Genomic DNA, 10,905 nt, shown 5'->3' with positions numbered 1-10,905 from the left:
CTTTCTCTGGATTTCCACTGCAGAAAGACACCCACATAGTCTGTCTCGGGCCTACAGGAACTTTTTATGGAAACAAAGCGGGCTTTTCTTTTCAAATGTTTGCCGGTATTTTGCATGTGAAGCTTAATTTACATAAATTCTTGTCAACACACAATTTGGGGCTGATTCATCTTGTGTGCTGAAAAACGGGGATTTGTGTACCATTCTTCCCGCAAATCCCTGTTTACCAAATGGTTATTTGCGGGCAAAACGGCACACAAATCCCTGTTTTTTGGGGCACAAATTCTATGAATCAGCCCCTTTGTCTTTTCCCTGACATCTGTATTGTTGGGTGAATTTAAAGGCCCCAAACAGAAGCCCCTTTTACATGAATGGCAGACATTTAAACACTGCAACAAAAATGGCCTGTCTTTTGCTTTTGTGTTTCATGTAAAGTTAAAGAGCCATGTGGAAAGGGGCCTTACTGTCATTACCAATGGACAAGCAGCAGTTTAATTTACAAAAGAGGGAGGAATCAAAAATCCTTGTGACATGGAATACAGGATTTTTAAACATTGAAAGCAAAAACGGCCCGCACATGTGTTTGAAAATAAAAACGGCTTCAAAAAGCCAAAATGGGAAAAAATATCACTGCTCACAGAAACATGTCAGGAAAACAAAACATGATGTGTGGGTTGACAAAGGCAAAGTATATTATGTTTCATCCACATAACTCCAGTGACAGTTGAAGAGACAGTTAGTCTTCAGGCAAAACCTGTTTCTGGCTGAGGGCAAAGCATCACAAGGAAAACTCCCACTTCCAGCCCTTGATGTCACATATTCCATCTAATGACCCCCACACCACCATAGAATGTTGTACTGAAGGTGTGAAAAGCGCCCTGTTCCCCAGATTGGCTGGCCCTGAAGGCAGTTAAAGCAAGGACTTCAATGGAAAGTCGCCCTTGGCTGGAGCATGACTAAAATGTGTGAAGACTGGGGGCACCCACTTCAAAGAGCACACTACCAACTGCAGAGACTCATTAAAAAAAACTCTGGTCACAGGCTGGCCCAGGGAGACAAATGGCTGTGCTGGGTGAAACAGACCTCCCATTTGCTGAAAATGAACACTCACAATTAATTTAAAAGACTATCATCATTTAGGCATTTCCACTGCAACCATACTGTGGATTGATTTAATTTGTATACCATTTTTTATGCAATTTCTGGGCAAGTTGGGGGTATAAAATGCATCTACCTGTGACTCTGGGAACTGTAATGGCCAGTTAGACCAGGTTTCTGGTTGATCTGAACATGTTCCAAATATGAGAGTTGGTGAAAAGGTGGAAAATTAAATTAGGGATAGGCTTAATAACTTACATCTTCATAACTGTTGTGCATTTTATGGAAATGACAGAAATGTGCCACATGGCCATGCTACATCATACAGATTTGGGGGTTGGCTTATCTAATTCTCCATGATCAGCTACAACAGATCATATGGTTAGTATGGCAGTTGCTAGTAGACTTATGAAGTTGTGATACATAACTAGGTTTGGACAACAAGTTGAAAGGAGAACAAAGGAGGATGACAAATGAGAATAGACATGTGTTGCTCCAAACCCCTAGACCAATCCTGACTTGGGGCAGAGAGAGAGAGAGGGTAACTGTCCAATCCTAGTGGCAGGGATTATTGCAGGGTACTTCCCCCAGATTGTAAAATTGGTGATGTCATTTCTGCTATATAAGGGAGACTGCACTAGGAGAGGACACACACAAACTAGGGAAACAGAAAACGGAGAAAGACAGGAAGGCTGATGAAACTCACCATCTGACAGCTGTAAGGAGACACCAGAGGAGATTCCTGAGAGTGCATCTGGGCGGAGCTTTCTATTTCTAGGAAGGTCTCAAAGCTGACTGGGTCCTGTGGGGGAGAGCAGGAGGCCATCTTTAAAAGTGGTGTGACCAGACCCCTGCCCTATCTTTCCAGAGTGTTCTGAGATGCAGCTGACTTTCCTGAAACTTAAAAGGAGGCTTGCTATGTAAGTAGAACTAAGCCCTGAAAAACCAATGGTGGGGGAGTCTGCTTGCCTTGAATCCTTTTCCCTTTATAGTGGGTGGGGGGGTGCAACACTGTGTAGATCCTTAGCCTATGTAACCACAAATATTTTATTAATACTACGTGTGAATTTTGTTAAAATTCAAAATAAGCAAAGCTCACTTCCAAGTGTGTATGGAACCTATAACCAATCATTTAATTAGGTAATCCTTGTTGTCCAGCTCACCTTGACTTCTTTAAGGAAGAGGGGTATCTTTGTTCTTAAATCAGTCAAACCCTTTTTATCCAGCTTCCCCAACCCAGGCCTTTCAGTAAAGGGGGTCTGAAATTCAAAATTCCCCAAAGCATTCCAATGTTTCTGACTGACTTCCCAACCTACACCAAAGCAAGGAGGGTCTGAAAAACAATGCGAGAAATCACTGTCTGTTTATTTTAAACCAAAAGTGTGGTCAAAATTATAATTGCCATATATATTTTTAACTATCTTGAAATCCTACTGCTAGCCTTTTAAGCCTGCAGGAAAATCAAAATCGCATAACATTACATAAGAACATTCTTTATTGATCAGTGTGATTATTTGTGAAATGAAATTTACAGAAAGAATTGTGTCTCTGTTCTTTTAACTCACTTTTGTGATTTATTTGTGCTGAGACAAGTTGATTGTGTGTACCACGGATAAAGTGGTGTTTTTGACATTTTCATTCTAATTTCTATTTTTTATTTAAATAAATACCAATATATTTCCTTTATACTGGCCTGGTTCTTGGCTCATTGTTAGCTCAGGGGCGAGGAATCCAAGGGGCATGATATGTGTCTGAGATAGGGCTAAAAAAAAAAAAATCTTTTAAAACAGTTTGTTCAACAACCACTTGAGTGGGGGAGGGGGGCTCCCCGTGTTGAGGGTGGCTTCTCAATAAACCGTTACAGTATGTTAGCAGGGGAACATTTTCCTCATGTCTAGCTTTAAATTGCAAACACACATGCAAAGGCGTTCTGTTGTCAATGTTTGAAAGTACTGTTTTTCATGTGAAAGGGACCTTTCAATTTATTCTGCCACTTGTGAATTAAAATGCTGCTTTTCCTTTTTTTAATTTTTTTTATTAAAATGATTTAGTTTGTTACAAACTTTTCATTTCATTTTAAAAAACTCAGTGATACACAAAATTATAAAATATAACAGTTCAATTGAGAGCTGGAGAGAGTAGATTAAAAAAAAAAAGGAATGTAGAGACAATAAGAAGATCTCTTGTTAACACTTTCGGCATCAATTAGGCCAGTCGTCAGTATCTTCACTTGGCTTTCTGTTGGACTCCAGGCTGCAATCCGAAGATATGTTGTAAGTATTGAGCTATCGTGAAAATTAGTTTATTTTCGCGTCCGTTCAATAATAAAGACCAACGCATATCCGTGTCCATCTGTTGTCTCTTGGTCGTTAATTCTGGGCAGATCATTACTAGATGATAAATTGTTTCTGGTACTTCTCTATCTTTACAGAAACAACAATAGTTGTCACTTTTCGGGATTTGTCGTATCATTGCCAGTTTGTCTCTTGTAGGTAGGTTATTTAAACAAATGTACACTGTATGGATATTGTTATCAGGAAACTGTTCCATGTACTTCGGAATTTCGTTTAGTGCTCGAATGTCCAATTGACTTTGCAGATTTCTTAAATATAGGGTTTTGGCATGACATGTTCGGATCCAGTCGTTATTTGCTAATTTGTGTTTTGCATGTTGTGGTCTGTTCATGAGGGTTTCAAGTGATATTTCTTCATCCTTTAATTGTTGGTGCAAATGATCTTTCCATTTCCTTAAAAATTTATTATGAAGAACTGTTGTATTATTTTTCAAAATTGCTGTTGCTGGTGTTTCATCGTTTGTCAGAGGTTTTCTTAGTAGGTCGGGCTGTTTCCATGTCACAATCGAAGATAGGGATTGGGTTGCCACCTCATAGCAAATTCTAGCCATCGGATAAGAATCTGGGAGCCTTAAGATCTTTCTCCAGAATATAGCTTCTAGTTTCGCCCAATTGTTGGATTGTGAGTGGATCATTGCGTCGCTGCCATATGTAATTACTGGGATTACTTTCTGTCTGTAGAATGTTATGACAGGTTTAAAGGAAAATTTGCCATATTTCCTGTGTAGGACACAGCCTTGTCTGGCTAGTGTCTGGGTTTTTATTTCCAGGTTATTGAACCACTGTTTTTCTATTTTAGATTGATTTAATATAATGCCGAGATATTTGAAGGTCGATACTTCTTTTAGACAAATGTTATCAATAGAGAATTTTAGTGCTGGATGTTTCTTGAATGGAAGTTTTACTAATGGCATGATTTTAGTCTTTGCTGTATTGATCCTTAGGTTGTTGGATTTCATGTAGGTTCCCATAAGATGTAAGCTCCGTTGTAGACCTGAGATGGTTTTGTCTAATAGGATTATGTCGTCGGCGTAGAATAACTCTGGAATTGGGACAGAGTTCAGTTTTGGAGGGTTCAGAGCCCGGTCATTAAGATGTTCTTCGTAATCTGCTGTGTATAAATTATATAAGGTGGCTGCGAGAGGACAACCCTGCTTTAGTCCTTTCGTTGTTTTTATCATGGGTGTAGTCGTGCCATTCTTTGAAAGTCTCACAGCTATTGTTGTATCGGAATATAATAGTTTTATTGGCTCGAGCATCTCCACTGGAAAATTCCACGCCGACAGTTTTTCCCATAGTCGTGTTCTTGGTATGGAATCAAATGCCATATGTAGGTCCAAGAAAACGGCATAGATCTGTGTTTTTTTTCTATTGCTTCATATTTGACCAAGTTCATTATAAGGAGATTTATATTATTACCAACGCCAGCAGTGAATTCCGTCTGTCTCGCTGCCAATCGCTTTCTTTTCTTAGCCCAATCCCTAAGTTTTTTGAGGAGCAATGCGGCGAAGATCTTGCCCAATGGGTCTAGTAGTGCGATCGGTCTAAAATTCTGAGGATTGTCCCGCGCCCCTAGTTTGTATATGGGGACGATTATCGCTGTTCTCCATGATGGAGGGATTGTATTCTGTTTGTTGATGGTTTCTATGAGTCTCATCATGAAGAGAATCCACAGCTCCGCATTTTGTTTTAGAATTGCGTTGGACAGACCGTCAGGACATGGGGCACGTGAGGTGTTCAGTTTTTTCAAAAATCAGGATCAGGTCTTCCTTCTCGTAGCGAACATTCCATGTTTTATTTACAGTCTGTGGTGCTCGCGGCATGGTATTATCTGGATCATTATATATATTTGCAAAGTGGTCTATCCATTTTTGCTTGGTCACATTTGCTATCAAGAGTTGTTGGTTGCTTTCATTATTATTCAACAGATTCCACAGTTGTCTTGGGTTGTGGTTCTTGTAAGCTTTCATCATGGTTTCTGCATCGTTTTGTATCAGTGTTGCCTGGTATGATTTCCTCCAGTTTGTGTATTTTTGTTTTATTTTTTTCTTCTGTGCAGAAATTGAAATTCCATTTGTGGGTTTTAGGTTGCGAATGTCCTTACGCATCTGTTTTTTTTTCTGCGCAACTACAGTATCGTAATAATGATTGTATAGTTTTGATTGGTTCTTCCTCGGCTTTAGGAAGGGAATCAGAAAGGTATCATAATTAAGTTTGTCAATATCTGGCATTGTTGTCAAGTGTAATCGGTCTGTGAGATCTCTTATTTGCTGTTGAGTTATTCGCAGTTGGCGATTGTTGCCAGCGACTTCTGTCGGTATGCTGAAGTCAATCTTTTTTGGTTGTGTGGATCTGGAACCAGTTACTATTAGTTGGTGGTGATCACTTTTTGTTGATAGATTGATTTGAATCTCTGTAATTGATTCCACTAGATCTGTTCACAGATATACATAATCTATTATTGCTGTCGTATTAGCACCATACCATGTCGGTATGGTTATCCCTGTGACATCTTTCGGTTGTTCTACTTGTTTCAGATTACGAATCAACATTTCCTTGTGCCATTTCCTTGCCCGCATTGACAAATCGATGAACTCCATCCGTTGGCCTAGTTTATTATATGGGTGTATATTTAAGTCACCACATATAATGAATTCCGCATGTTGATGTTCTATGAGTGTTTGATTGATGGTTAGAAACACACCATCTAGGAAATTGCTATCGTTTAACGATGCTGGATTCCAATACAGGTTCATGATGGATATGAGGCAGTCAAGGTTGTTATGGCCAGAAGGTTGTATTCGAATGATGGTATTTTGTATCCAAGGATTTATGTTGTTGGTCACGAAAATTGACCATTGTGGTCGAATTTGAATTAATGTCAACAGTCCAGATGGTGGTCTGCCAGAGGTATCTTTTACTGCAGGATTCAAGAGAGTAATATAGCCATCGCAGCTTGGAAGGTCCGTAAGCCAAGTTTCTTGAAGGCACACTATAGATGTTAATTTGAATTCCGGTTCTGCATAGTTGAATAGGTGGGAGTTTCCCCTTGTATTCCAACTGCATAATGACCAATGGAAATCTTGTATTTTTAGTGGTTATGATACAGAGGATATATCTCGCGTAGTGTCTAAATCCTCAGCGTAATCACGGTGGAATGGATAGTTCTCGTTGCTTTCGTAAGAAGTATCTTCTGGTATCATTTCTTGAGATTCAGGATGGTCAGGAGGCCTATAGGAAGGATCATATCTTATGAATTGAATGTTCAATCTCCTGGTTTCTAGCAGATGAAGACTTTGTGTAATTGTTCCACTTTCGTGGTATATCAGGTGTTGTCTCAGATGACGTTTGGTTGCAGCTGAAGCCCAGAACATCTAGGACTTCTGCTTGTGCAAGAATTTTTTCCATTGTCACACGATCCCATAATTCCAGTGGTACTCTGTCAAGTGGTCCTGGAAGATTATAAATTTGATGTCTCGAGATGAGATTGTTTTGAGATCAGGTATTGTCTTTAAGAGTAAAAGATTCAATATCAAACGTTTGTTGTTGGTGGTTTGATTTTCTATCTGCAATATATATTGGGATCAATCTGGTATTGGATTAATGAACTCTGGGCAGATGATCTGATTAGTTTTACGCAGATCTTCTATTTGTCCTTCTCTTGATGTTTGACGGGGAGTCATGACGTAGTCTGAGACATACATGGTTTCATTGGGGCTCCTAGAGCTGGTCTTGTGGGGTCCTCTGGTTCTTCTGGGCAATGATACAACGTCTGGAGAATCATCGCCGATCGATTGTTCGGGGGATGAGGATATCTCGTCTAACATTGATTCATCCGATATGTCCTCGCATGTTAGTTCAAAACATTGATATGTGGATGGTACATATTCATCCACAATAATAAGGCTTGAGTCAAAAAAAGGAGTTTGCTCAGTGTGAGCCTCATCATGCTGGTCCGTGTACGTTGTAAGATTTAGTAGGTCCTCTGTGCTGGTTGAAATGTACTCATTGCTGCCGTTTTGGACTGAAGTCGGCTGTCTTGAAGGTTTCATTTCTGTTAGTAGGGCGGTAGGGTTTTTTACACGTCCTATAAGGGGTGCAGGTTGAGTGATTGAATGTTTCACTGGCTGGTTCACTGTGCGTAGAAACGCCCTTGAACCGTTCTGTTTGGCGATTGCAGGTTTTTTTTTCCTTGTGGTTGTTGGTGGCTTTCCTATTTGTGTGATTGTCGCTTTAGATCCCCCCGTGAAAATTTTGAAGATTTCCGCACTTGCTTCGACTTCACTGTTTGACTTTGAAGGTGCCATAGTAGGTTCTAGAATTGAAAAGTTATCGATACCTCCGACTGGCATTTGTGATGCTGTGGGCAATACAGACGTGATAAGTATGTCTTGTGTATCGGGTGTTATTCTAGCACTGGACTCTGTCGGTATCTGTGGCTGCTGTGCCGCTTGCATCCAACCCATAACGTTAGTCGTCAGTCTATTTTTCTCTTCTCTGTCGCCTCTGGCAATTTCGCACAATCTCTGTTGCCATCTCAGTGATTGCTCTGCTTCGCAGTCCAATCTTTTTTCCAGTGTGGTTAGGAAGTTCTCTAAGTATACTTGCTTTGTGTGAATTAAGGCTAATAATGTAGCTTGGTCGTGAATCGCATCTTTAGAATCTTCCTGCAGTTTCAGAAACGGAATAATTGATTGGGATACAGCTGCTATTAGCATGTTTTGTAAATCGATCATAGTTGTTGGGATTCTTGGTTGATTTGTTTGATCGTGAAAGGAGTGCTCCGTGTGCAGATCGCGATTGTCATATTTTCCGTTTTGGTTTGTTGCGCTTGATTTCCGGATTTCATGGTCAGCTGGTGGTGTGTAATAAGATTCTTGAAAGTCATATGAAAAATGAGTTTGAGAGCTTCTTATGTCAGTATTTAGGTGCAAATCATGAGTTAATCTCTGGTTATGGTGATTTGTTGATTGAATAGGTTGCTGTGATAGCAATAACATTGACTCTTGTTGTTTCTTTCCATTTGGTGCAGTAATCGAGTAGGGTTTATGAATTATCGTTGGCGTGGATGTGGCTTCTGGACATCCAGATGAGATGTTGCTGAACATTGCTTTCCGTTTTCCAACACTGTTCATTATTGACTCAATTTCTGTGATGTCAAGTGAGAGCCTGTCCGCTTTGGCAGTTGCTTTGGCTGATTGGTCAATGTCTAAATTTTTACTTTGAGCTTTATTCGTATGAGATTTGAGCCATTTTAATTTCGCTAGTCTAGCTTGCTCTTTTTTAGCAGTTTTCCTTCTGAGTTTTGCAGTATTGTACACAAAGGAGTGGGTAACAGTGGAAATGTGTTCGGACATTCCGCTGATTTTTGCTTCATTGATGGAATTGGTTGTTCCGCTTTAGCACAGTCTATATTCTCCTCGACAGTTTAAGTGGAATTCGACTGCATTGTATTATCAGGTAATACAGTATGTTGTTCTGGTACTTCTATGTTTGTCTCTGGCACAAGAGTTTCGTGCAGGGGCAGTTTAAATTTTGGATGGTTTGTGCATTTCTAGTATCATTGAAAGTGTCCATGTTTGTATCTTGGGCGCATGATGGTTCGGTGTCCCATTGAGTATGTTTGATTTCTGTCTGGTTAGATGGCTCTCCTTTGCGATCCTTCGTTTCCTGGGTTTGTTTTAAAGGGCTTAGTTGGTGGTGCTCTTGCTCAGTTGTTTCCTCTAGATTAGATTGAGCAGGGAGTGCTCGTTTCTGTTTCTTGGATATAGTTTGCTCTAGGGTCAGCTGTTTTAGTTCGTTCAAGGTAAACGCAATTGGTGCAGAACCTAATTTGCAGCGCAACCTAGTCTTGGGACCCGGAATGGTCTTTAGGGTCTTAGTAGTCATGGCAGTATATGACAATCTGACGAAAGCTGCTGGAAGCTGGGTGTGTTGGGGAGTCTCTGTATCTAGTCTCTTGATGGAATCTGGCTTTATTACAGAGTCTCTATATATTGACCCTTGGTGGCAATTCACGTGACGAGATCAAAGGGCTCCTGCCCCACAGTTTCTCGCACGTTATACAGGTGTCGTCCTGTGATTAGATTCTTGTCTGTTTTCCAGCTGTTGATTTTATGGCAAAATCTCCAGTTGCTTGGTGAGCATATCAAGGGTGTATGAGATCAAAGGGCAGATGCCCCGCAGGCTCTCACACACTAAGATGGTCTTTGGTAGGTCCGGTTGTTGAGTAGGTAAATCAGCAGTGCACAGGATCAAGGAGAAAATTCCGCAGGCTCTCAGACGGTGGAAATTAGAATTAGTTGCTTCCAGTGATTAGCGTTTTGGGTACTGAGTGGGTGAGATCAAAGGGCAATTGCCCCACAGTCTCTCACCGGCTGGGCGCTTGTTATCAGTTAGTCTGAGGAGTTGAGCATGAAATGCCAAGTTGCCAATTGGCGTTATGCGGGAAGGGTAGGCGAAATCAGTTTCTCGCACGCCGTTTCATAAGTGCTTTCAGGTCATGTTAGTGGCTTCTAGCAATTGCACGATGAATGGATAACAATGTCTATAGTTCTACAAAGTCTAGTTCAGTAATAGCAGGGGATGCAATGTCTGAGGGCTGGTTCCTTATATTCTCGCACACGTTTCTCACGAAGCCCTTTCAATAGAGATGACTAGACAAAGGGGCTCAAGTGGGCGTAAGCATAGACAGTCGTTGCATCAACTGCGGCAGATTCCAGGGATATAATGCGGAGTGCCGTGTACGCGGTGCAGGAGAGGTACGCCGGGATTAACTTGTTTCCGGCTCGTTGGTCACAGGCTCCGCCTAAGCTAACCGGCGGGGCGTTAGATGTTTGTCACAGTAAGCGGATTCAGTGCGCCGTGAGAGGTACCACAAGGGGGCAGCAAAGGTTGCCTGTTATCGGGAGTTACAGTGTTCTGTGTGACGACACAGTATGTGAAAATAAATGTGCGTAGGTGCAGAAAATCAAAGGGATAGTATGTTTGGTTTACAAACGTACGCATGTGTCTTCATTACTGGAGTCAAAGAAGAAAAGTTTGTGGCATCGCTCACCTTTGATTGTGCTTTAAAAGAGCAGCATGGCAGACCGCATGGGTCCCGCTGGAGTCCCGCAGAGCCCGAAGACCCAAAGACTCTGCGACTGACTCTGCGGCCCGCTCCGCGCTGGAAAGAGTCTTATGAAGAGGTGCAGGCTGGGTTTCCTGGGCAATGGAAGTAGAAAGAGGACTCAGGCAATCAGGAAGCAATCCAGTAGTAAGTTGAGGCAGACACAGAGCCAAAGATTCTGCGACCGACTCCGCGGCCCACTCCGGGTTGGAAAGAGTCTTATGAAGAGGTGCAGGCTGGGTTTCCTGGGCAATGGAAGTAGAAAGAGGACTCAGGCAATCTGGAAGCAATCCAGTAGTAAGTTGAGGGAGACACAGACCCAAAGACTCCGGTCGCAGATTTC

This window comes from Ambystoma mexicanum, chromosome 6p (genome assembly GCF_040938575.1).
Source record: "Ambystoma mexicanum isolate Mex_15411 chromosome 6p, UKY_AmexF1_1, whole genome shotgun sequence".
Taxonomy (NCBI): Eukaryota; Metazoa; Chordata; class Amphibia; order Caudata; family Ambystomatidae; genus Ambystoma; species Ambystoma mexicanum.
The sequence above is the reverse complement of the archived record's forward strand: the minus strand, read 5'-3'. Positions refer to the sequence as shown.